Consider the following 26,148-nt stretch of genomic DNA (forward strand, 5'->3'; position numbering starts at 1 on the left):
ACTTTATAAATGGCCTTGTCAAGATGTTTTGTTCTGCTGCTGTCTGGCTTTTAGACAAGAGGTGAACTGACTTCCCACCTCCTGACTGCCCTTTCTCAGCCCCTCAGTTTTGTGTTCAGCTGTACAGACGGATTTCATTCGGGGTTGTTCTCAGAGCTCTCTGTGCAGGGGAATGTTCCACAGTTCTGGACTCACTGGTTTCCCCCAGGCATGGTGGGGTGTGGGCCTTGCTGCCCCAAAGCCTCTCTGTTGTAAGGGAAGGGCCCTTGGCCAAACACCACAGTCAATTCAGGCAAAGAGCAAGTAATTTAATAATATGTATGACTTTCACTGATCTGAGAAGTCATTCCTGAGACCTAACCAGGCAGAAGCTTCCTTACACAAGGAAAACTCATTTACACTGGGAGAAAGGAACATAATTAAAAAAAAAATTGGTCTCTTCAATGACTTAAACCAGAGGACAGCTGTACTTACTAAATGAATAAAATTGATTGAATAATTCAAACTTCTAAAAGCTTTCATTTCTTTTTATTAGTCTCCTTTTAAATTTGTTTTAGGGAAAGTAGATTTTCGGGTAAAATATGGGGATACAGTTTGCACAGTACAAGAAAAACTGAAAGCTGTGGCTTCTGAATATCCTAAGGAATATGAAAGAAATGGGAGATTTCTTAGGGGATTTTTCACTATAATAGTCAGCCTGAGGTGAAATTTATAGTATTTAGAGCAGAGGAAAATTATTGTAAGTTGAAAAGGAATGAAGTGCCAGGAATAGAATCTCTTATCAAACAGCCTCACTACTAGTTCAAAATTAGGTAAAAAGGTATCAGGCAATCAAATGAAATGCTGTTTGTGGAGACATGACGAACATGTATCTGTTGTTATTCTGCTGTGTATTTGTGAAGGACAGCAATGTACAGCTTTGAAAATCTTCCTGCAACTTCTACTCTGAAGAAACAGTTCTAATTGTGCTATCATTACCAAAGGACTTTTTTACAGAATTCATGTCTAAGACTGTTTTCTTGTTTCAGAAGTGAGGTATTCTCTATATTCCTTTTAAAGACTATGTCACCCTTAATCAGGAGAGCCATACATTTTCAGAATGATGGTGCTTTCAATTTATTGCTTGTCAGCCCTAAAGAATGCTAGTCATTTTCTTTACAAGTGCAACTCATTGACTGAAACTGCTAACTTATAAAGCAATTTTAGGTTTATTTTGATTGGTTATTGGTTTGTGGCTTTTAATGATGAGATTGAATTGCATTTCTGTGCAGTAGACATTGTGGTGGAAAATCTGGAAAGTTGGAGCCGTTTGGAGCTGCTCTTACTCCCACTGAGGTCAGCAGTAGCATTTCTGTGGCTTTCAGTGGGAGTAACATTATACTGTCTGAATGTAAAGACTTTTCTTTCAAAAAACACTTATAATAGCCTGCTTTAGTTAGGGTTACATGAAAACTAAGTAACTATTGTACTACTTGTTTATGGAAAATAAAAGGTATTTCCTAAGTAGGAGAAAGAAGTTGTAACCATTTCTGTTGTGCCAGCATATTGGGTTTTTTAATTTCTACAGCTCTGGAGGTCATTGCACCACAAAAATTGGTTATCTTGAACAGTTTTGATTATATCCTCCAGTATGTTTTATTATATTGTGTGTGGGAGTAGATTTGAATAGACTGAGTGCCTTCTCACAAGGCAGGGAGTGTTGCAGGATGAATCCTTGCTGGTATTAATGGTTGTGTAAACAGGGAATCTGGATTGGAGAGCAAGTGTCATCTCCTGAATACATGTAGCTTTCAAAACTACTAGTTCTCAACTTTTTATTAAAAGTTAATCGTTATTATTAGTGGCATTTTCATGGATGTCATTTAAGAAAAAGGTTATTTTCTATGAAGGTGAACATTTCAAAGGTGAGATGCTGTGTTTGCTGTGCAATAACTTTCACAAGATTTGTTTTCAAGCCCCTCTCTGAAGATGTTATTACAGGTGAAATTGGCATAAACGTATCTAGCCCAAAGTTGCCTAGAAATGATTTCTGAAACATGGAAAAATAAGTGCCTTTTCAGAAATTAATACTAAATAGTCATTTCCAGAACTGTAGTTGTGTGATTTAAATGGTCAGTTTTGCTTGCAGTGTACAAAATGGAATTGATTAGAAATGTGTTCCAGACTGCCAGATTTCAGACCTCAGCCATTCAGAATGGGTGTTTTTAAGCTGTTATGAACATTTTTTCCCCTTGTAATTAATTTTCTTTCCCTAATTCATTGCTTGTAGATTTATGACTGCTTATTTTGGGTCTCTACCATATTTTTTGGAATGATCAACAGTGGCGAATTAATCTTAATTGATGGATTACTATACATTAATCAAACTCTTACTTAATGTGCTTGATATTTCTTGCGAGTAAGCTATTTTTAAAAACATTGTCTGTAGTTAAGTTTATTAAATTAGGACTTCAGCTTGTAAAAGTCTTTGTCACATATGGAAAGCACAATATATGACCCAAATACTCAAATTACTCAAAGTTAGCATTTTGTTTAATAAGGATTTGCAGCACAAACAAATCTGAACTAAGTAATTTTAGAAAGGAATTTCCCCTCGATATAGTATACATTATATGTAGATGTTAATTAGGGCATTTTCATCTGTAGCTCTTGGGAATTACTTTTATCTGGTTTATCTGATGCCAAGTCTATTTATCTTGAATGGGAAGTTTTACTATTGTCTCTGCATGACATGGTTTACAAACTAAGTCTGATGACTTTATGGTGTGTGCCTGAGAATTTACCTCTACATGATTATCTTTAGTTAATGATCATGCAAGCCTTTCAGAATTGCTGCTGAGTTCTAGTTTTGCCTTCATTGTTATCCACATCATTGTAGTGCCTTTGGTGGTGTTGAATAGATATAAAAAAAGTACTTTGGATTCTTATGTACAATATGCATGAATTTAATAAATTATATCTTAAGGAGCATCAGAACTACTGAAATACTGATAACTGAAACAGGAAGATTTTTTTTTTGTAGAGTGTCTACTAAATGTTTGCAGAATTCTTAACCTCTCTGAAGTAGAATTTCATTGAATTGCCTGGCTAAGGTTGGCCTTAGAAGTCTGTATGATACATCATTGTGTGCTGCCCTCATTTCTACTTCATGGCATGGAGAAAACCTGCTTCATCTGAAATGCATTAGTATTCAAACCTGGATGCTTCTCTGGACTCAAAGGACTGGTAATCTGTATTTGGGATAAGCATGTGGAAACATGCTAATGGACACCTATCAATGGAGCTGTACCTCTTTGCACACATTAGTATTGAAAACAAATATATAACTTCTGATCCTTGAGATCCAACTGCCAGTGTTTGTGTTCCGGTCAAACATGCCATGCAACTCCTCTGTCATATCTTTGCTGGCATATTCCCGGGTGCCATACCAAATTTCCCCATATGGATCCAGTGGGGAGATTGCAAGTTTAGAATTTAATTTGTACTTGCACAGAAAGAGATATGGTAGGCCTTCTTAATATTCATTTAGTGTTCTTGGAGACATCTCTGGCAAGTAAGATGGAGTAAGATGGGCACGGTCTATTAAAACTACAGTGAATAAAACTTTAAGACTCAATCTCTTAATTTACATTTCTTACAGCAACATCTCTATAGAATTGACAAGACATAAGGTGTTAGACAAATTTTCTCCTTCTATTTAGATCCATTAAAGGCCATTTCAGGTGGTTAAAGGAAACTTGGATGATGAAAATAATTTAACAAAAAATATAAAGCATTTTCTTAGAAAAATGTTACAATACCTGCTCTTTAGTAAGCCTCCCCTCAGAAACGTATCCTCACAGAACAGGTACAGATGGAATTGAAATGCAGCCAGTTTAGGTGCTGCACCATCTCATGGTGACTGTTTTTAACTTTCTCTTCAGGTGTTAAAAAGTATACTTTATAAAAGAGGACAGGCAATTTTATTTGGCTTTGGGCTGCTTTCTTGATTTCTTGTAGTTTCAGTATTATTCTTCTATTGTAGACTTTCATGCCTTATGGTAAGCATTGGTTGTTGTTTTTTTGTTTTCTTGAAGATTTTTATGGTGTATAAATTGGTGCTGGGCTTCAACAGGGATGTACATGAAACAAGTCTTCTGAAACTGATTTGCAGCTTTGCTGTAAAAACATGTTGGAAATTGTCAGGAAGAATTTTGTGAGAGTTTTTAGTCTTGCACAACTTAAATGAAGGGTCTTCCTGTTAAAAGCCTCATGACTTCACTGAATTTTGAGAGAGATTCTAAAATACTTACATAGCGAAGTCGAGAGCATTTGGACTCTAATAAAAGTCCCCTTTGCATTTTAGATTTAAAGCTGAATTTTTCCTCCATCTGGAGGGTTATGCATGAACAACTGCAGAGATGTGTTGTCCCATGAGAGTCCTGGCAGGGATTGTTTCCCTGGAATGATGCATTCAGGAACAGAAGGGAAACGTGCCCTGATCTGTCTCAGAAGCTTAAAGCATCACTTGTTCCTCCTCTCCTTCCTGACTGGAATTCCAGTAATTGTTGTAGCTTTAGCATCGCCCACGTCAGTAGAAAGGAAGACTTTGTTTCTTGCCACTGCTCCCTACCACTGCCAAGATGGACCTCGGGCATTTTTGATGGGGGATGTGAGGGCATATTTATCTCATTAAAATTATCATTATCATATCCTTTTGTTGACATTATCTTCAGCATGTTCTTTCTTTTAATTAAATTGTAGCTTATTGTATGGTAATTCTTTTGCTTTCCTGAAGTGTTCCTTCTCCTTAAGACAGATATCTGTACAGAATCTGAACTGACAGCTGACAGAAGATTGACTTCATAACGCTGTAATGGATTGCAGTACTTCTTGTTTTAGGCACTTCTTCTCTTGGCACTAGGAATTTGTGAAAGTATTTGCTGGGGGTTTTTTCACATTTTTCTATATACACGTATAGGATGATGTTTTGGCACAAAAATGTAACACTTCATTTAGTGACAAAGAAAATTTTCAGCATTCTTGGAGGAAGTTTGTATGTTCGATAGTTGCACGTCACTCTCGGGTTATTTCTAGATACAGGGGGCAGCACAAAGATGAGATGTTTTCCAGGAAGTGTTAATGCAGTATTATATCTTTCAAGAAGTATTTTTTATGGAGCTGAGTTTAGAAGTATGTTTGAAAACAACCTTGTCACACATGTCATCAAGGTCAGAAGGGAGAGAAAGCAGACATTCCAACGTTCCAGCTAAGTTTTGTGTAAGGACTGTAGAATGCCAGTGTTTGCTAACCAGTGAACCAGTCTCTTCATACCTCTTGAACAGTCCTGCAGTAGAGATGATGCAATTTATCCTGTTCCAGAAATTTCGAGCTTACACTGCTTGGGACCTGAAGGTTAAACTTTCACATGCTATAGTTGATAAAAGCCACTGATGGGCTTTGGGATTGTGAACCCAAAGTGGCACCATATGAAAGTCGGGAGTGCAAGGTGTGAAAAAGTCCCCAGGTGAGGTTGGGAGTGTGATGTCTGTACTTAGAAATTCTCTAATTGTTGATGTAGTGGAGAACAGCGGTTCATTCTTGCTATTTATAGACAATGGAGACTTCTTTGGCATTTTTATCGTGGTTCTCCACCATCAGTTCTGGAGAAATGTGAACAGTTGTAGCAGCTTATTGGTGGTGAATACAGTTCATTCCTTGGAGTGCTGCTTTAGAACACCTTTTAATTTCAAATAAATATCCAACTGAAAAACACTTAGCTGAGCACTGGACCTAATTAACACTATCATTACATGTTTCTGTATTTATTACTTATATATTGCTTACTGTTTGGGGAAGCTGATGTGCATGTTGGTAGCATTCAGTTGTTAATTAAAAACCACATAAATAAATAAACATTGGTTAGAATAATGTTATGCCCCCAGACCTGGAGGTGTGCAGCCTCATGAAAGGCTTTCTGTAATGCCCTTTCTGTGCCAGTGACATTGAAGCATAATGCTGCTTTTTAATATTCTTATAACTTGAACAGAAATTCTAGTGATTTACTGGATTTATTCCAGATGAAACCGCTGTAGAAGCATACTACTGCTGTGTAAACTCTTTCTGCCAGCAGGTGGAAATACATATGCAACTCATTCTTTGAGTCATGTCTTTCGCTGGCTGATGTTTTTTTCCCAATCACTGAATCTGAAGGTTAGTAAAAATCCTATTTAAAATTTCAACATAATGGATCTTGCTCTGCTAAAATTTGCAAGTTCTTCTCTTTAACAGAAACTGGAGAGTCTAGACTTCCTGAAAGATGGTAATACTGCAATTGTGTTCTGTATTACCCACTACAAGTAATTAAAAGCTGTAAACATTGGTTAAGATTTCTGTGGTATGTTTCTGGAATGATTTTCTGTGGATAGGATTCCTCTGTTGACCTTGGGAGTGCTGTATTGCAGTAAATTTACCTGTAGTTCTAAGCACATATAAGCGTGGTCTTTGTTAATGAGTTTGTAGTTGACACAAAGCTTCTCTGGCTTTTCATGGCAATCTTTGCAGTTTGGAATTCAGAACTAGGCATGCTATTCTGGCACAGTAGGACATTTAATTGAAAATAACATCACAGAAGTAATTTTTCCTGTTAGAGTTTACCTAAGATGTGAATTAGATCCTAGCTTTGTGTTTGAGATTGAAGTTTTGTACTATTTCCATTACTATATAAATATTATATGGTAAAGAGCTGCTATTATTTATGCCATTTCAAGGGAAAGTCAGACTTTAGGTCAGACAGAGTTGTGGGATAATAAGCTTGACAAGGCACTGGGTGAGATATTGTAGATCCAGTTTTGAAGTATTAAAAGACTGAAGAAGACTGTATTTAAGTCAAGAGAAGAAGACGACATTAGAGACATTGATCCTTGAGGTTAAGAAGGCAAATTTTAGAAGTGAATTTGGAAGGCTTTGAGGTTTGTAGCTGGCTGATGGTGGAAGCAAGGGATGGGGCACATGTCTGCAGTTATAAAATGGCTAAAATAGCTATTTATTTTTTATGAAGGTGGTGACAATGCTGTATTTGCAATACAGCATTGAGGTGGTGTTAAAGCTGCATCAAAAGAAGCAAAATAAAAAAAAAAAAAACTGTGGGATTTTGAAGATGCTATTCTGCATTTCTTTACTGTCTCGAATCCCACCCGAAGGTAAATTCTCAAATGTGGGAGAGTTTGCAAGCTCATACTGTGTTAGGCAACTTACAGGTGAGCAAACTACTGCCTGTACTTGGTGTCAATGATTTTTCTAGGCTGGAAGGAAAGAGTTACAGACAAACTTGGAGCCTATGGAAAAAAGGTCTTCACTCAGTGGAATTTGTCAAGCAGACACAGATATGCCATGGAATTTTTCACACTTGCTAATGGCTAATGGACTGTCTGGCAGCTCAGTTTAAGTACAAAAACTCTTGCCTTCCTTTTTTCTGTATAGCACCACATGAGGAGAGAGCATTGCTGCAGCTTGCAGTGCTTTTGGGGTGTTATATTGAGGGCTGATCCCACCCTGATTAACTTCTGAGAAAAGGCAGCTCACAGCATAACACTGTTCTCTTTATTGAAATTTATTTTTTCACTCTTTTCTGCTTGATTAATATTACAGCTATTTTTGCCTGAAACACAGAATTATTTGTCTGTACAGTTCTCATTGAGAGATCCAAAGGGCTTCTTTCAGAGTATACCACAATTAAATAGGAAAAGGTTATCTGGCCTTTCTGAGAACTCATTTAAAATGAAGGGAATAAGAATATTTTCTCAATTTTTTTTTCTGAATAATAACGTGCAGAGATTACATTTTGCATCTTGGTCCAAAATCCAATCAATTCTTTTTATTTCTGTATGTAATGTAATTCCTTGGCATTTGAAGAAGATGGCACTGGAAAACAGTGCATATGGGTTGGTTTTTTTTTTTTCTATAAGCAAGTTATTTTGATGTAATGAATAGAAGCCCATCCTCTGTCAGAAAGAGTTGATCAAATGTGAATTAAATAACCAGACTGTATTAAAGTCTGTGACTAAAATGGGAAATGTTAATATGATTCATTCAAAACCTTAGGTATAAAATACAGTAGGTAAAAATTTATCTTGGTCTGCTAAAGTCAAGTTAATTGGAAGAAGGGCAGTGCAGGAGCAGGTGGCATTTTTTTTTGTCATGTTGTGACCGCAGGGTGTTTGAGAATAGCTTGAGTTTGTTAAAAGGCAGATTTTGCTGGAAGGGATAAATGCAGGATTGTGTTCTGTCAATTTCTAATAGGAGTGGAATTTCATTAGCACTACTATTCATTTGTGTTGTGGGAGGAAGAGTAAAATAGATTCTCATTGACTTAAAATGTCACTGTCAATTCTAGCTGCTGGAATTCTCTGCAGTTTGTTGGCTGAATATATGAAAGAAAATAGGACTATGGGTCAGCCCTGTTCACTCTAATTAGCATCTGTGAGGTTTTGTGTGGGCTTACACATTTGTGGGTTCTGTTGTTGTAGTTGTATAACATTGTGCCTTTGTCTTTTCTTCTAACACCCACATGCTTTGCTTTCTGATAGTGCTTCATATTTATTTTTGTAATGCAAACTGTCCTCTTGATTGCAGAAGCATAATTTGTTGTGCCTGTACTTCATACCTTTTTGTCCCTGATCTCTTGGAAAGTCCTTGACATTTCTTTGCTTGGTCTATCCAACATAATGTTTACATTATTTTCTTGTCCCACTGCTGACAGTCCTTTGTTCAGCGTTTTTCTCAAACTTGTGTTTGTCTTACCCTTCAAAGAGCTGTATGACAAATCTATGTATCCCTATTTCTCTCTTCACATTCGTTCTTCTGTTCTGTCTTTCTAAGCTGTGTTCTTGTCACAAATTTCAGAATATTCCTTATAGGACAGGCTTTGAAATCAAAGTTTGCATACTGGCAGGATGATATATGTGATTAGGATTTTGCTTTGGCTTAAACAGAAGAATTACCATCTCTGCCAGTTTCAAAGACTTAGACTTGCAAGCTGGCTACTAAATCCCAAACTTCTTGGAATAAGGTTTCTTGTCTTCTTTTGTTTTAGTAGAAATACTTAGTAAAGATTACTGGAAAATTCTGTCCTCCCTGCTCGAAGTGACAGATGATACTGATACGGAATTTCCTGCTAGTTGTTAGGAACAGCCTTTGAATTATGGCTGCCATGAAATTCTGTGTTACTACACAGTGAAGTGACTAGAAAACAAAGCAAACAAACTCAGAAATACCTGTTGTTAATCTTGTATTCAGAAGTATCACATTAGCTGAAAATCACTTCAGCTCCTTGTGACTTTTTGGTCTTGTAACTTGTGAAGATAAAGTATGATTCTCCTACAATCATTTTCTATATCTTAAAAAAGAAAATTGTGTGAGGAAGGGCTTTCATTCATAGGTGATCAGTCTCCCCATGAAAATTTGTAATAACTGCATTATTTTTTCCTGATTTTCCTGCAAGTTTTTAAGCTTGCAAAATAACTGCCTACATTCCTTCTTCTAATAACCTCAAAGGTAATTATAATACCTGGAAAGGTTTCATTGCTTGTTCTCTGACGTTTTTAAAGTTATTGTCATTGTTGTTCACTACAAGTATTGAAGAGCTCATCTTTACAGGTCTTTGAGGAAAAATGGGGTGTCCCTGCAAACACTTGGGTACTTCCTCTTTGGTTCAGAGAGAAAAGTTTGATGTCTTTATAGCAGCAGTTGTTAATGGCAGTGTGTTCAACAGGGAGGGTTGTTTCTCTAATTCCAAAGGAGCATGTGTTAGACATAAACAATTACAAGTATTGTTAATCCCCCAACTGTTCTATAGTAGGTAAAGTCTAGCACTTCCTTTTTAAATATGGCTTTAGTTGAACTGCTGCTTCTCAAAATATTTCCACTTATCTCTGAAACCGTAATTATGGTATTCATCATATTTGAATATAATTGCTGCACTTTGCATTCTGTTCAAGTCATAGGATTTCAGTAAGGAATTAATTTCAGCTATTGCGCTCTTGCCTGCTGGAATCTGAATTTTGGACTTCATCTCCTTTGGTTTTTATCAGTTACAGTGTAATGTTTCTAATGAGGCTGTCTCATGCATAGGATATTACTCTAAAATGAAACATTTACAAAATAATAAGTAAATACCCTGTAGGTGGTTATAGGTGGTTATCAGGTGCGCAGAGACTTCTGGATACAGCAACTATAACAGATCTATGTTAATGCTGGTGTAGAAAAATGCTTCTAAATTATTTCATCTCTTTAGAGAAAAATATTATCTCTGTGTAACAAGACTTGTCAAGTGTTTGAGGTGCTCTGCTTTATAAAAGGTATTACTGCATAGTTACAAATATTTATTCTACTGGGTGTAATATTAATGAGTAGAACAGACCACTAATAAACACATGCCTCTCTCACGTGTCCTGAAAGAATTGAACACTCAAACGCTCAACATTTGAGTGAAATTAAGACACTCAAAAAAGAAATTGGAATATTTAGAGACTTGTGCTCCTGGTAGATGAAGACTTTATGAAGCATTTTCAAAAGCCTGATAAATGCTCTGAGCTACAGATGCATCAGCTTGTTCACTGTGTGCTGCCAATCACACAGAAACTGGGACGAAGCTTTGAAGTAATGTAGGACTACATAATAATATTATTCTGTGCCTTTTTGGAATGTGTGACCTCTTCATGGAAAGAATTGCACATCTGCACTCCAAAGTAGATGTTCTCAGTTTGGAACTGATTAGAAAAGAGTTGCTAAGCCCAGTCATTTTCTATTACAACCATGGTGATTTATGTATTTAAATGTAACAAATTTCCTCCTAAAAATAATTAGTGTTTGTATTTTGTCCTCCTTTATTTGATTTGGAAAGGTTTTCTCTGGTGGGTAAAATTGTCCTGATTTCCACCAAAATGAACATCATGAATAGCTGTTCATTTGAGAGCAGTAGAGTTTGAGCTCACATCAGTGAGAACTTTAATGGAACATGATGATGCTTGACCTTGTCCCTGCCACCTTTCTCTTTTCCTTATCTCTGTTGAAGGAGAGAGAGTGAGTTTTGGGAGAAGTTGCTCACAGCAGCTTTTTCTCTTGCTGCTTCCCCAGTGCTGGGTCCCTTCCTTTGCTGCTGCTGAGCCGTGCCTGGTGCTCTCTGCTTTGCTGTGCACTGACATTGCTGCTGCACACACTGAACAGAGGAATGTGCAAGTCAAAGGCAATGCAGTAGAGAATGGGGCCTGGGAGGTTTGTGGAGCATCCCCAGCTCTCCCCACCAGCCCAGGGTGGATACAGGCTCAGGACATGCTGAGCAAAAATCATTCTGAGGCTCTCTGGATATTTTTCTCTTCTTTATCAGTTTATTACTGGGATGCTGTGAAGTTTCTTAGTCCTTGGGTGTTTTTTCCATGTGCAGCCTTGCAGCTGAGCAATTGTAGCAATACCAGAGTTCAGTTTAACAGTATTTCTTCAAGAGCTTGGGTCCTTGACAGATTTGTAGAGGACAAATGAAAAGAGCAATTGCAAATGGGTTTCTGTGCTATTAGAGCTCTAAACAGCCTTCCCTCTTGGCTGTGTGTCAGATCATACCTCAAGGAGGGATGGGTGGGCTGTGAACCTTTAAAAAGATTTAAATACTTAAATGCAGGGTCAACTTTTTGTATCAGTGGGTGTCTTAAACTGGTCTCAGAGTGCTCAGCAGTAATAATTTTCTTTAATATTTTCAGGTAGCGTTGAACATGGTAATTGAGTAGCAAGTGATTTGAGTTCTTACATTTCTTAATAATATTTCCCTACAATTTACTTCTAATTCCACTACAGAACCTCGGTTTTAGATTAATTTTTAAAAGGCATAGTTGCAGTTTGTTGTGTTGTGGGGAAAATTTGTGTCTATTACATCAACAGCTGCACAAAAACTGGTAAGCCAGAGAGTGAACTAAGCCAGAGGAGGAAGAGGTTGTTAGGAGGATCTTTTAAAGGAGAGACATTAGCATACAACTTCCTTCATCAGTCAGCTATTTTAGGGTATTCCATCAATGCATAACATTAATCAAGGGAAAGGGTAGCTTGTGGCCTCTACCCTGTAGATCCTTGAGGCTGTGTAACCTCTCTTCCCATACAGATTTCTAGACTTGACCTGTTTCTGGAGCTGTCACTTCCAGCATACTGCAGGACTGGCCGTTCTCCTCAGTGACAGCCCCCTTTTTATTTTTGCTTTATTCCTCTCAGGTGTGTAGAGAGTGGCAGGCTTGAATTGATTCTGGCAAGAAGCCACAAGAGTTGATGTAAGAAGGCTGTCATCTTCTGGTACACAGAAGTGGTTTCTAGGTGTGAAATCCATGCCTTGATCCTTTGCTTCACCTGCTGTTTCAGTGGCACTGTTTGGTTTCAGTCTGTCACTGAAACAATCCTGCTTTGTTGTTTACACATGGTTCTCTCTGGCTGATTCATGACTCGGTGCCTGGTCTCTTAATTTCTCTATTATTTCATATATGAAAAGGATGTATTGGCCACTTTTAAAGAAGTAGCCTTATCAAAGAGAGAAGATAATTACAAGTCACCACTAACATTCTTTGAGGGTGGCTAATTGTCAGAAATTGGGAGGAACAGCAGAATGGAAAAGTTTAAGTGCCAATATCTCTGGCCTCCTGTTTAAGCATCAAGCCTGCCTTGTGTAATAAAAGCTATTTATAAATTGCTGCTCTGTTAAACGTGTACAGAATTTTACGATGCATAAATTGGGAAACAGAGCCAGCTAAGGGACTTAGCAGAGTGATGAATGGATGACAGGGTGCAAGACTGAAACTGTGTTTTATTCATGGATTGTGAGGTCAAGAAGAAGAACTGCTGGGAAGGGCTGGCAGTTGAAGGAGAAAGATACAGAACCCATGAGATAAAGAATGGAATATTCTGAGAATTATCAAGTCACATTGGCACACTTCTTTTTGACAGTTACAGCTTCAGGTAGTAGCTTTTTATTTTTACTTTGCTACATTTTCAGGAGTTATTCTTTCTCCAAGTTCCAATTGCATCACTGTCATCAGCTGCTTTCAGTGTCACAGCCCTAATTCTCCTAAATCTCAGTAATTTATTCTCTTACATTTTAAGGAACAGGTAAGAAAAGGGTTGTCCCCCCGCTCCACACTTTTTTTTTGATACAGCCACCCTCACCTATTTAGAGTGCAGAAGGTGTGTGATCATGCAATCCAAAATCATAGTCTTGGTCTGGGGCCCAGGTAGAAGTTCATTAATCTGTTCAGTTTGGGCTGAACTTGTCAGGGCTCAAAAGATTGTTAGAGGCTGATAACTCATTAAGATGCTGTTTAATTCTGTTGGTCACATAGGTATTCCTGAGCAGAATGCAGTTAATGCAAGTTAATTCCAAACACATGAGTTAAGTTCATTGGTTTGCAGTCATTATTTGTAGTTTTGTCATAGGATATGTTCTACCTGCAGGTGCATTTTATATCCACAAATACCACAGAGTAAAAAACAAACCAAGACGAAGCTAGAATAAATCTGCTTTGGACCAATTAATGAAATCTGATTTCCTTTCATAAATTTATTTTAGGAACTTCCTGCATTTAATTTAAAATTGGCAGATAGATTGTTTAAGGAATATGCGGTTGCGCTTAAAAATGCGTGTTTTTCTCTTACGTGTTCTCTGTGTCTTGTGTCTGTAAGGATTTCTGCCAAAAACATTGGAAAGGAAATTAAAGAGGCACTCAAGATAATCACCACACAGAGAAGAATTCCCTTACCTGGTAGCAAATGAGAAAATGTACCCTGATTAGTTTTAAAGTAGCAATGGCCTTTAGTTTTCTTCTGGTAGCTTGTACAGTATTTAAGAAAACAGGTGAAGTAAGGGACTTTAATGTTTGGGGAAACTGCAGCAATTTTTTTCATGCAGAAATTACAAGAGATTCACTTTTACAGGCCCCAGTATCCTGACATACTCTTGTTATTGTCACATTGTAATGCTGAAATTTAAACCATAAATTTTGAATTTAAGCCATAGGCAAACAGTATTAAAAAGAAAATATTTGGTTGTAATTCTTTATAAATGAAGTACATCTGCCAGTGCCTGCAGTATTGGTTTTTGTCTAATTTGTGTGTTGCAGACTAGCATTTCCTGCTTTTGCTCAACAGTGTGGCTGAAGACCTCTTTAGAGCATGGAGGGAGTGGGTTGAGAGTGGGTTCATTCTTTTCGTAGCATCTTTTTCAGTAGAGTGATATTTTTCTGGGATTGGCCTCTTGCTCCCCAGGTTGATAGTTGCAGTATCAGTCTAAGTCTGGGAGTGGATAAGTGGGATCCGTAGCAGTTCCTCCAGTGGCGCTGACAGACCCCGTGGGCACTCCTGTTCTCTGGAATTGCCCTGGATGCTGGCTGGTGTATGAGGAAGACTGGCTGTGCTCTATGAAGCGTTTTTCTCAGCCCTCCCTTAGTTCAGCAGTACAGCCTGTATGTGTCTTCATCTGCTAATTTTACCTGCATGTTGATCCAAAATGTGACAAACTGGTTTGGTGCATCTGTCCTCACTGGCTGGACTAAAGTTCTTCCTTCACCCTACAGTGAGTACTTGGATTTTTTTATTTTTTTTTCCCTGTAGCAGATGCAGTTTGAGGGAGATATCAATTTGTTTGCACTGATAGTACCTTGTGGTTAGAATAACATAAATGTCTGTTCTGCAAATAATGGCAAGTACAGCCTGCATGCTAAACAGAATGCAAGGGGAATGTGGCCATTGTTCTGTGAATGAGTTTAGATCTTAACTTTGAAGTTGAGGAACTGTTAGCTCTATTGTAAAGTTTATATTTTTGAAAAAGAAGTTATGCCAGGGTTTTTCCCCAATAGTAAGAACTTGATACTTGTCTTCTGAACTGTTAGTGATATTTCTTTTAGGGGAGAATATTTTTGCTAGCTATTTATTTTATGCATAAAGGTAATATATATGTATGAATATTGTTATTTGTGTTAGTATTGTACAATAATCAGAAATGGCTTTCCCATCACTCTTGATAAAATTTTAAAATTAGGTGTAAGAACCAGCCTTTCAGTTTGCAAATAAGGCAATGTGAAGCAGCACATACAAAATCCCATGCATTTTTTTACTTTTTATGCTGTTTAGAGTAGGAAACCATTTTGCCATGGAACAAGACTGGGTTTACAATAGTTAATACCAGCACTTTTTGGAAATGCTACAAAGATGGCATTGCTTGTTTCCACATATCACGGTTGGCTCACTAAGTGCCGTATTTTCTCCTAAGTGCTTTCCCTGCTGTTATTTCCTCCCTGAAAACTTGATGGTTGAATCAGCCCTAAAAGCAGAGTGCCCCTGTAAGAAGCTAAGGACACACAGGAAACAAGCTCAGTCTCAATACAGGTGTTGGCTCATATATGAGTTGGACTTATATGCTGTAGTACAATCAGATAAAATGATGCAGTGAAGAGAATTTATTCTTTTAGTGTCTGTTACTTTATGCTTTCTGTATATGGGATTTTTATGGAAATTAGTGGACATGCAGCATTACGCATTTGGCTTGAAACGTGAAGTGGGAAGGAGAGTACATGATGTCTTACACAGAGCTCTGGAAAGGAAGCAAATTGCATGCCTACCTGAAAATAAAAGACTCACTAACATGGTGTTTAATGTGTTTTCCCAAGACAGCAATTACGTATTTTAATCCTGAAGTCTATAAAGTATATGCATTACATGTGTCACTTTTGTATGCATTGTTTTGCTTCTCTCTGGATTTGACAAATTAGACTTGGTTTGGACCAAAGCCAAATAATATGAGCCAATTTCATGCCTTGTGAGTTATTGAAGAGAATGTTTGGTACCTAAAGCTTCAGTTTGCTGGCTCCCCTCCCATTTCTCTTAATCCCTTTGGGAATCTTGGTTATAACTCTCTTTCAGAGGCTCAACCATTTCTGAAAGGTGGGTTACTATACCAATGGAATGGAAGGAATTTTAAATATGATCTTCCTTTCCCCTGACATTTGTCCCTTTCTGATTTGCAGTCTCCTTTTTGCTAATTCTAGAGAGAACTATGTGAGATCACAAAATATGCTTTGATCTTAATGGATCCCTGTCACAAAAATCACTATCTGAACTTGAGATCAGAGAGTATTCAGGGCAGTAATTGGATTTTGTTTTCTGTATCTCTGCAATATATTTAATAAAGATTCCATGACCTGTTCTCTTTCTAAGGCTTGTGTTTCTCTTTTGCTTGATAAGGTTCCTTACAAACTGAGGCTGCTGTTTTGCTGCTGTAACAGCAGCATGAGGAAGACAGAGAAACAAGTAAATTCGAGATACAATCACGTTGTTGGAGTAGAATATACTTTGGACAAATGTGGTCAAATGTGAGCTTTTATAATAATTTGGGGCTGGATTTTGTTGCATACAATCCAGTGAATCCCATGAGTTTGTTGTGAGATGGTCTGTGTGCAGGAGTGATTTTAAGAGCACTGGAGATGCCTATTAAACTTACCTTAAAGGCTTTTATTTTTTTAATGGTTTGTTACATCTCCTTGTAGTTCTATTATTTCAGTTTGCTAAGGTCTTAAATAGCAAATATTTTAAATGGGAGAAGATGCGTAAAGATGTACTTCGTGATTTGTGAACCTCTTTGGAATTTTTTGGGATATAAGTATAAATACAGAAAGTCTGTTAGAGCATTTTAAAGACTACAAAAAAATAGTTTTCATGGAAAGATATTATTCATTACATGACAAAGTAAATGTATTGATCATACTTTAAGGAGCAAAGGTCAAGATTTTACTCAATTCACACAGGATGCTGCATGGAAACAGATTATTTGAAAGAGATTCAAATCGTATTAATGCTCACCATCTAGAAATGTTTGTGTAGCAGCTTTTGCTTTTCCCATGTAGGAGATGACTTCTGTAATCCACATTACTGATACACTCTAGAAAGTTTAATAATAGTACAGCTTTATTAGTGCATAAATCTCTGTTATGGCAACATAAATCTCCTATGACAAACTTGAGACAAAATCACATTAATTGTGTCCTTCTATTGACTTCAGCTGAGTCATGTACAGATTCTTTGACAAAATTAAATAAGAAGAAATGCAAAGAGGCTGCTTGTCAGCTTCATCTATATAGGCAAAGTAAAATAACTTAAAATAGGGAGTAACTATGTTAACACTTCTGGAGAGAAGGCGGTGTATAGATATTGATGAATTTGCCTCTTTCATTATCACAAAATCCTCAGCCACGTTCCTTGTGTAACTAGTTTTAATATAGAAAGAAAAGAATCTAGTGTAATATAACCATAGTAATTGACACTAATTTGTTGTAGCTGAGATTCCTGTCAAGGTGGACTGGAAGATGAGGCAAATCCAGCAACATAAACTCCTCAAGAGAAATCTTTATCTCTTCTCAGTGTAGGTCACTGTCTATGGGGAATGTCATCATATTTTTCTCATGTTGCAGATGGCAGCCACTAATATGGAGCTTTGGATCAATTGATTCATTTCTGACTGCAGTTGCTTACCCATGGTGCGCTATAATGAGCTTATTTTCCATAGTGATTATATTTAGGTGGGGGCAGTGTAGAGAGAAAGAAAACAACTGGAGGGATTATAAAGAAGGCAAGGAACATGATTTAAAATCCTTCATGTGGAAAGAGGGGCTTAGAGATGCCTCTTTTTCCTCACTTTTTGCATGGATACTCTTCTTAATTTTACAAGCATCTCTAATTAACTAGCTCTGTTCCAGTGGCCTTCAAAATACAGGCAAGGATTTGCATGAAAGGGAGAAAACTTCCAAAGGTTAAAATTTGGCTTTATCTTCTATTCAGTCTGGTTATTTTGGTTTTATTATAATGATTTAGATTCTAAAGATAATTACCATGGCATCTGATGTGGACTAAGATCTGACAGGAGAGCTATTTTTAACCATGCTGCTAAAATTTCCAGTAAATTATTAATAAATTCAGTATCTAATTTGGCAAAACCTGATAATACTTATCTTCAGTGTTCATAAGCTATGTAGTGAGCTGTTGAAGGAGTTTCTTTAGAAATTAAGGAGAAGCAATTTATAAAGGAAATTTATAGTAATTTATAAAGGAAAACTACATTCTTTGAGCTCTGTTAGAGTGTAGGCAATCAACTTCAGCATCATGAATAAAAACACAGGAAAAGTGTGGAACAATTCTTGGTTTTACAGTTTTTACTTCTCTTAGAAGCAGCTTATTTGTCTCCACATATACTGGGAAAAAGGATCTGTACTAATTGCAAGTTCTCAAAAAGTTTGTTTTTAACAGATCACTGTGCTACAGAGGTCAGATCTCATGATAAGCAGCATATATTGAATGAAGGGTGGCAGGGTTGGGATGTAGGACTTGTGGCACCTTAAGAAAAGGATGTACAAAATGCTTCTGATTCCTGGAGCCAGAGGCCATCAGTCAGTGACAATCTGTGTCTTGTCTCTTGGTAACGCTGCAGCTCCTTGTTCTGAGGCAGAGTTCACCTTTAAGTTTAGACACGTGAACTGTCACCGAGTATAATCTGGTATCAAGAGACATCAACTGTTTGTGACCTTGGATGAATCATTTGTCTTATGAGGAACAGAGTGTTATTTTAGTAATAAAGTTATTATCTCAAAAAGTCTGGAGCACATCTCTTTCAGTTCAGGATTATGAGTATATAAGCATTCAGGTATTTTTAGGGACTCCAGTGGGTATTTCTACTCATTCAGCAATCCTTTAATGAAATGTGCTTTCTCTTTCTTCCCTTTAATATGATTAGTCATTTAATAACAAAAATAGATTGAAGAAGTTGTGGGAGAATTCAAAAGTCCTATGAAAAGTTTAAAATACATCATAACTGATGTTTTCATCTAGCCTGATGTTTCTCACCTGCCCTGGCAGCTGTCCCCTGCTTTGGCATCTGGGCAAAGCAGTAAGTTTTGAATTACTGTTCTCATGTTCCTGTTTTATCCTGGTTCCTCCTTCCTTTTCCATATGAGAACTGACTATTCCTGCTTTCTCATTTCTTGCTACAAAATGCAGCATGTATGAAAACTCAGGATCTTGCTTTATAGCTTTTGTTTCTATGGACGTGAATGCTTCATCCTCAAGCAAAATTCTGGGCAGGAATGATGCTTATTATGCAGGATGTTACTACTATACAAGGATGCAGGGAATGTTTTGGAAAAAAAAATATAGCTGAATAGATTCAGCTATAAAAATACTGAGATTTACAAACCAGAGAAGATGAGGCATCCTTTTCCCTTCATCCCAGCATGTGCTGATCAGGGCCCCAGGAGTGGGAAACTTGATTCAGCACAGAGACTGTAAATCATCCCTCTTCCATCTCAGGCAGGTGGTTACTACAGGGTTTATTGGCCCAGGCACTCTCAGGTTTTTTTCTCTTGCTTTCTTCCAAGATATTTTAAATGTCCCAGCTTGCTTGCCATCTTCTGTTTGAGTTAGCTTCAGAATAGATGTGTGTCAGGAGGCTTGAGTTCAGAAAGTTGTCTTGCTGCTTGCTTTGAAGATAGGTCTGCTTTGGTCCCATCACTGGAGAAGGTTCACTTTGAATGCTCAGTTTTGTGGTAGATCTAGTCTAGCCCATTGGGCAGTGCACCCAAAAAGCTCTCTGTCTTCCTTCAGTGCTCCTCGTGTTTGACAGCAGGAGCACAGGAAGGGAGCCCCTGTCACCATGAAGGAGCTGCTGCCTTGGCTTGGCTGTTACTCCAAGTCACAGGCACAGAAGGAGGAGCCCCCCCTGAGCTTTTCCATCAAGGGGAGCTCCTCTTTCTCTTCTCTTCTTTGTGAATATGGCCTTCATTTCACAGCTTTTGTTACAGGTCTGAAATGGAATATGTCATGTCAAAATGAAATTTGGAGAGGGTTTGACCAAGAGAAGGAGATATTTCAAATTTAGTTCAATCTGCCGAACCGAGAAATCAGTTATTCACACCGCCTGAGTTAGGACATAAAATGAAATTGTGTAATGTCTTCACTTAACTTTTCTCTCTAGTTTTAAGCAGGATATTTTAGCTCAGACATTGGGCTGGGGGGAGGTGTTGCTGTTGGGGTTTTTTTTTGTTAGTTGTGTGTTATTGTTTTAGGGGGTGGTGTTTGTTGTTTGTGCAGTGAGATCTTTGGGGACTGGAATATATGGAGCATTGACTGTGTGGGATGGCTCAGTGCTGTGGACTAGAGGGGGGAGGGACACCTGAATTCCCAGGGCAGTGTAGTGAATGTGTGTGAGTGTGGTGTGAAGCTGAAGCCCCTCAGGCTGAGATCTGATGAGGGCATGGTCCAGGATGTCGTGGCTGCAGAGCCGACACAAATGAGCAGAACGTGAGTACAAATGTGCTTTCAGTAATGGCTAATCTGTTTCACTATAAGAAAATAGGTCACTGAATAGCAAGAAACATAAAAATTATAAACTATATATATTTCAGCAAATGTGGGGTTTTTCAGATCTAATATAAGGCTCTAAAATAATTTTTAGCACCTTTTATGCTGTCTCTGAAAATATGCATCATCAATGGCTGATATTAAGACAGTGTGTTCTGCATGCTTAGTCTTCCATCAAGCAGTTCATACTCTAAAGGAATATTTGACTTAAGGGAATAGTGCAGCAATTAATTGGAGATAATAGACAACTCTAATGGTTCTTTTAGGATGTTAGTGGATGCAGAAAGGCTTTAGCAAATCTTTGCTGTACAAGAGGGTAAAAAATTATGGTCTGCCCTCCTGAAGACCCATCTATATAGAGATGGAATCATCTTTGTTTTCTTCATTCAGTACCCCAAGCCAGCATGTGTCTCAAGCTCTTGCTGGGAATTAGTACTGCAGCTTCGAGCTATTTATATTAGGATAGGAGGGAGTAAGCTATTCATAGCTAGGCACAAGTGGAAGGAGATACAGGGAGGCAGAAATGGCATTGGGATTAGGATCCTTTCAGTAGGCAGTGACTTTATAGCTTTTCAGCTCACTGCTCTCCTGTTTGTAATGAACCTTCATTTCCCTGGTGTCATGTCTGCATCTTGTTTAGGATTTGTCATTCTAGCCTCAATCCCTTTTTTCCTTGAGTTTTTGTCTTTCATTTTCACTTGTCTATAAGACTCTTGTCCTTATCCATTTCACTCCAGTTTTCTTATAAGTTTCCCCTGACATGGAAATAATGTTTCTCCCATGTCCCCATGTCCCCATGTTCAATCCCACAATATTATTCTCTGTTTCCTGGTATAAGGCATAACTTTTTTGCCAACATTTTGCATGACTTGTGTGCTTACAGTGTGTTGTTTTAATTTTCAGAGATGGGAGGCTTTAGGTGATAGGAATCCATAATTTTTTATATTTTCTAGGATACAGACATCCTCCAGATGATGATGTATTTGTTTTGTCATCTATCAGCCATTTCTAAGCTGGAGGGAAGGAAGAGTCTTCTGCTTTTCCATGAAGTTCCCATACTATGCTGAATGGGGGAGAGAACTTCATTGTATGTTTAAGTAGTGATTCACAGTTGTGAATGTGGTTGTATAAAGCTCTGACTTAATGTTCCCATCTATGAAAATACCAGACATTACAGATGCACTGAGATGTAGCCAAATAAGAAAATTCCGTTCTCTTTATTTTTAAAATTGACTTGATTCCACTAGAAAGATCTCAATTATTAAATAAGTAGGTGTTCTGAAACAATTTCAAACCTATTTATGGAACTTTAATAGACATTAGATCTGTTAATAGAATTTCACAGCTTTAATGGCAAAAATTCACAAATGTGGTCTTATTCTTTCTTAAATTCCAAACAGTTCTTTTATGAGAGATGTGCTGTTTTCTATTCTTTTGGTTTTCTCTTAATTTTATTAGTCATTGGAATTTGCTAACATTCCTAGCATTGAAGAGATCTAAAAAAATGAATCTAAACCATTGGAAATGGTCTTCTGTCTTCCTTGTGCTTTATCTATTTACATGAAAAAGTCTGGGTTATTGACACTGTATCATATTTATTGTAGGTTCCTGGATCTTGTTGCCATAGTTACATCTGGTAGTCAGGAAGAGTTTTGCTGGGCTCAAAGTTATGCTAATTGACAGTTTCTTAGGGAGAATAATCCTCAAATTTCAGGGAATAATCATTCTTTCTTGCTGTAAAACTTGAGGAAACTCTTTAGTTTTCAACCACAACAATGTTCCCCTCCAACCCAATTCAAAACCAAGGCTGTGTGTAGTTAATTTTTCTTAGAGAATGTTCTTTTTTCTTGGATGCTTTTTGCTGTTTGATCAATCCTCCTCTTGCTTTTCTCCTCTTCCCCCATCTCAGAAAACAATGGCCCTTTTCTGATGCTAGTATAGATTTTTCTGAAGAAGTGACAGTAATACAATGTCTGCCTCGAGTTTCAAGGTTCTGCTTTCTATGGGTAATGCAACCTATTGTCCAAAGAAAGATATTCAGGGTTAATCACATGGAAAAGCAAAATATTATTACTGATGCACCATTAATCTCTCTTACATGCTCTTAAAGTAAATTTACTTACTCTTACAAAATGAATGAAAAAAAAAACAAACAACAAATGCAGAAAATCTCAACAGAACTTTGTTGTTTGGTCCTGGACTTTCTCTCTTGTTATCCTCAAAAAAAAAAAAAGAGGAGGAGAAGCCAGACTGGTGTAACTGAACAGAGACTGCAGTTTCTTTTCAAAACCCTTGGTCTGTGTAAATGGTGCCTAACAGGAAAGCTGGATCTTCAGGATTATCACAAATGCCCAAGATGGGATAAGGTATAGAAATTGTTAATTTAAATTGTTTGAAGATGTAATCAAGCTGTATCTACCTTGAGATTCCAGTTTACTTACTTTGGTGTAAACTGATTTGCAGCATGGTAGGTTTTATCAAGTTTCAAGAGTTTTATCTAGTTTCAATGCCTTCTGCAGTCTTTGCCACTTTCATATGGCCAGCTAAAATCCTCTTACAGGAAAGGCTTTATTGGAGCAGACACTTAGATTTTACGATGCCTTTAGATTTTATATATTTAGTGTGTAACAGTACTTATCCTGTAGTAGACTGGGAGAAAAAGAACAGCTGCCTGTCCAGCTTTTAGTTGTAATGTCCACCTAGTGCTATATATTGAAGGTGGTTTAAACTTAACTCTTCTAAGTCACCGAAGTTACCAGCAGAACTTCTAAAACTAGATAAAGTCTAATTTATCTCAGTGAAGAGGCAATTCGGAAGGGAATTACTGCAACTATGTAATTAAGCACATCTGGTGAAAGTTCTGATTTAAGAGCCTTTAAATGCTCTTTTTGGACTGGTGATAACGAAAGACTATGCAAAGGTAGAATTTTTATTGAGGAGCAAAACAGGCTCTTTTACATCTGCTTTCTGAACCTGCCTATTCACATGGCTTCACTCTTGAAGGGCTGGCAGCTTCTGACTACCATGACTTAGCAGTGGCTGAGAACAGTCTCAGGTTCCGTCTGAGCTCCCTGTGCCCCTGAAACTGCTGAGGCTGATGATGTGGGGACCTTCCAAACAGGGGGTGATGAGTGGGAAGGTTTGAGGTGGTGTGTTTAGGAAACGAGGACTGGGGTTTAAGTCTTGATATCGATGTAAGTATTAGTGTGGATCTCAGGGCGGAGCGAGGCAGTGTCCAGCATTACACTGGTGCCATCCCCTTGCCATGACTGACCTGCTGTCCAGGCATTGTGAGCTTTTGAGTTTTCCTGTCTTCAGCCCACCCTTTAATTCCTGCCGTGTGAGTGCGTCCTGTTCCACTTCTGTTCCTAGAATGCGTTTGTCAGACTGCTCCTGGAGCCTTGGAATGTGCTGTGCCCGACCCCGACTGCCCAAGGGTTCTACAAACCTCTGGGATTTTAATTTAAAGCTTAGTGACTCGCTGGGAGTGCACAGCAGAATTGCTGAAATCAGAGCCATGGTCTAGTGAGTTCAGAGCAAGAGGTCTGTATTCTACCCCTCGCTCCTCTATTGATTTCCTGCAGCATTGCACATTTCATTTTTACTGTAGGAGTCTTTAATGACACTTTTTTTAAACAGGAGAGAAATACGAAGAGGGATAGCAGTGATGGCTTTAATAATATTTTAAAGATTTTATGGATTTAAGTTTATAGATCCTGTCTATAATCCCTGTCTGTGGAAGTGGTATATGATCAAAATATTTTTACTATAATTTTCTGTTGGAATTTGATATAGCAACAGTGGTGTTGAGATTGGCAGGGTTCAAAGGGTAGCTTACATGTTCTGAGTTTGAATTCAAAACATAGCCTCTGTATTCTGTCCTAAAGCTGTAGTTCCTTTTTACTATTGTTAGGCAGCAATTGTATGCCTGTCTCCCCTTATCAAAATCTCTGAAAGACTGCTGTTCAAAAGTGGATTAATATTCTTAAATTTAGTACTTTGTGTTACCATTTTAAATTTGTAAGTTGGTTTTTTTTCTTACTAATAACATTGTATATAAATACACAGCATGATTTTGCCTTAGGTAGTTTTAATTGCTCTTCTGTTGGTATTTTTTTGGAAGGCCACTTTTTTCTGCTTTTTCAGTGCACCGTTCTGTCCATTTCTTTCAGAGAGTTGGCGATTTAGACTCATGTATAAGAAACAAATTTAGCTACAGGATGGTGTTAAAATTATCTTGCAGTGTACCAATCCTGCTCTAACTTAACTTGGCTTTATAATATTAACTTCAGAAAGAAGAGGACAGTTAACAGAATCCTCACATCCTAAAATGTTGGCATTTATTTGAAGAAGTACAATTTATATTTAGCCACTGAAGTATTTAAAAAAATACACCTCCTATAATCAGTGCAAATTGAAGGTTCAAATCCAGTAACTTCATTATTTTGCTTGTTTTATTTGCTACCAACTAAAACTTGTAATCAGTTCTCTACTACATACATTTTAAATTTTACTGATTTAGTTGAATCTTTGCCTTTTTTCCCATGTATACTTTAGGGCTTAGTTTTCTTTGCAGATTTACATAAAAATAAACTCTGAAGGCCTGGGGAAAGGGCTCTGCTAAGAATGTCATGCTCCTGACTGCCTGCTTCTTGGGTCTTTAACTAGTGTCATACTAAAATCACAGAGAAATTAGCTTATGGTATTGTTTTAATTATGTAACAGAAGTGTGGTTTCCCTTTTTTGAGCACTGGATTACGCAATGACTTTAGAGGCAAATTTGTCTCTTTTTTTTAAGTAGTGTTAAATTACCGATTTTCCACTACTTTGAAGCTGTCTGCAGATAAGCAGATCTTAGAATTAAATCATGTTTAAATCATAAGGCCACTGACGATGTTAAAGTTGTGGGGATAGGAGTGAAACTTTCCTGAAGTTTAACAGTGTTTGAATTGGGTATTTTAATTCAAGCACATCTTTTGTTCCTGAATTGCACAGCAGCCAAATTGTGCTGTATCTTTCTACTCCTTCAGGGAATTGTGGGCATTTTCAGCTTTATTTTATGCCTTAGTTGAACATGCTACAGTCTTTGGGTGTGCATAAGGGAAGAGAAGGGGAGAACCAATCTCTGAATACTCAGGCATGATACAATAAGCTGTAGACCATTGATAACTAAGGATTTTTACTGACTTTAAATAGGTGCTCAGTAGCTTCCTGATAGAAGCCCTCAGATGTGGTGGCTACTTTTAAAAGCTGGATGGTTTTATAAATATGTATCTCTGTCTCAATCATTGTGTCCCCAACAGAGAGATACAAGTTCTGCTATCCAGACCATGGCTATAACAGTACATGGAACATAACTTTGCAAACAGGTTTGATTCTTCAATCTTGACTCATATGGCAGTGCTTAGGTTTAATTTCTGGAGTTTCATGGTTGTGTATACATACTTGAGTCTCTCAAACTGTAATTAGCACTTTGCTTTTTCCTTTACCTGCTTTATAATTTTTTCAAGTATGTATGTGTGTGTTTATTACATTTCACAAGAAAGAAAAGCAAATCAGATATTAATTTCACCTGTTGAATAAAGAAATCAACTTAATGATGTTTTAAATATAAAGTGTTCTTGCATAACTTGGTGTTTCGATTTACAGTGTTCTCTTCATCTATTTATAGAAATTGGTTTGCTTCAGAAATTGGTTTCTGTGTCTGTCCCATGATTTTCTAACCCTGCTCTGAAGGTCACA

General features: G+C 37.5%; 1 protein-coding gene across 6 annotated transcripts in view; it reads left to right on the plus strand.

Annotated features, from left to right (window-relative positions):
• ARVCF (ARVCF delta catenin family member) overlaps positions 1–26,148 on the plus strand; it is a 248,028-nt gene that overhangs the window by 15,031 nt on the left and 206,849 nt on the right. The window lies entirely within an intron of this gene.

This window comes from Zosterops lateralis (assembly GCF_965231275.1).
Source record: "Zosterops lateralis genome assembly, chromosome: 17".
NCBI classification, from domain to species: domain Eukaryota; kingdom Metazoa; phylum Chordata; class Aves; order Passeriformes; family Zosteropidae; genus Zosterops; species Zosterops lateralis.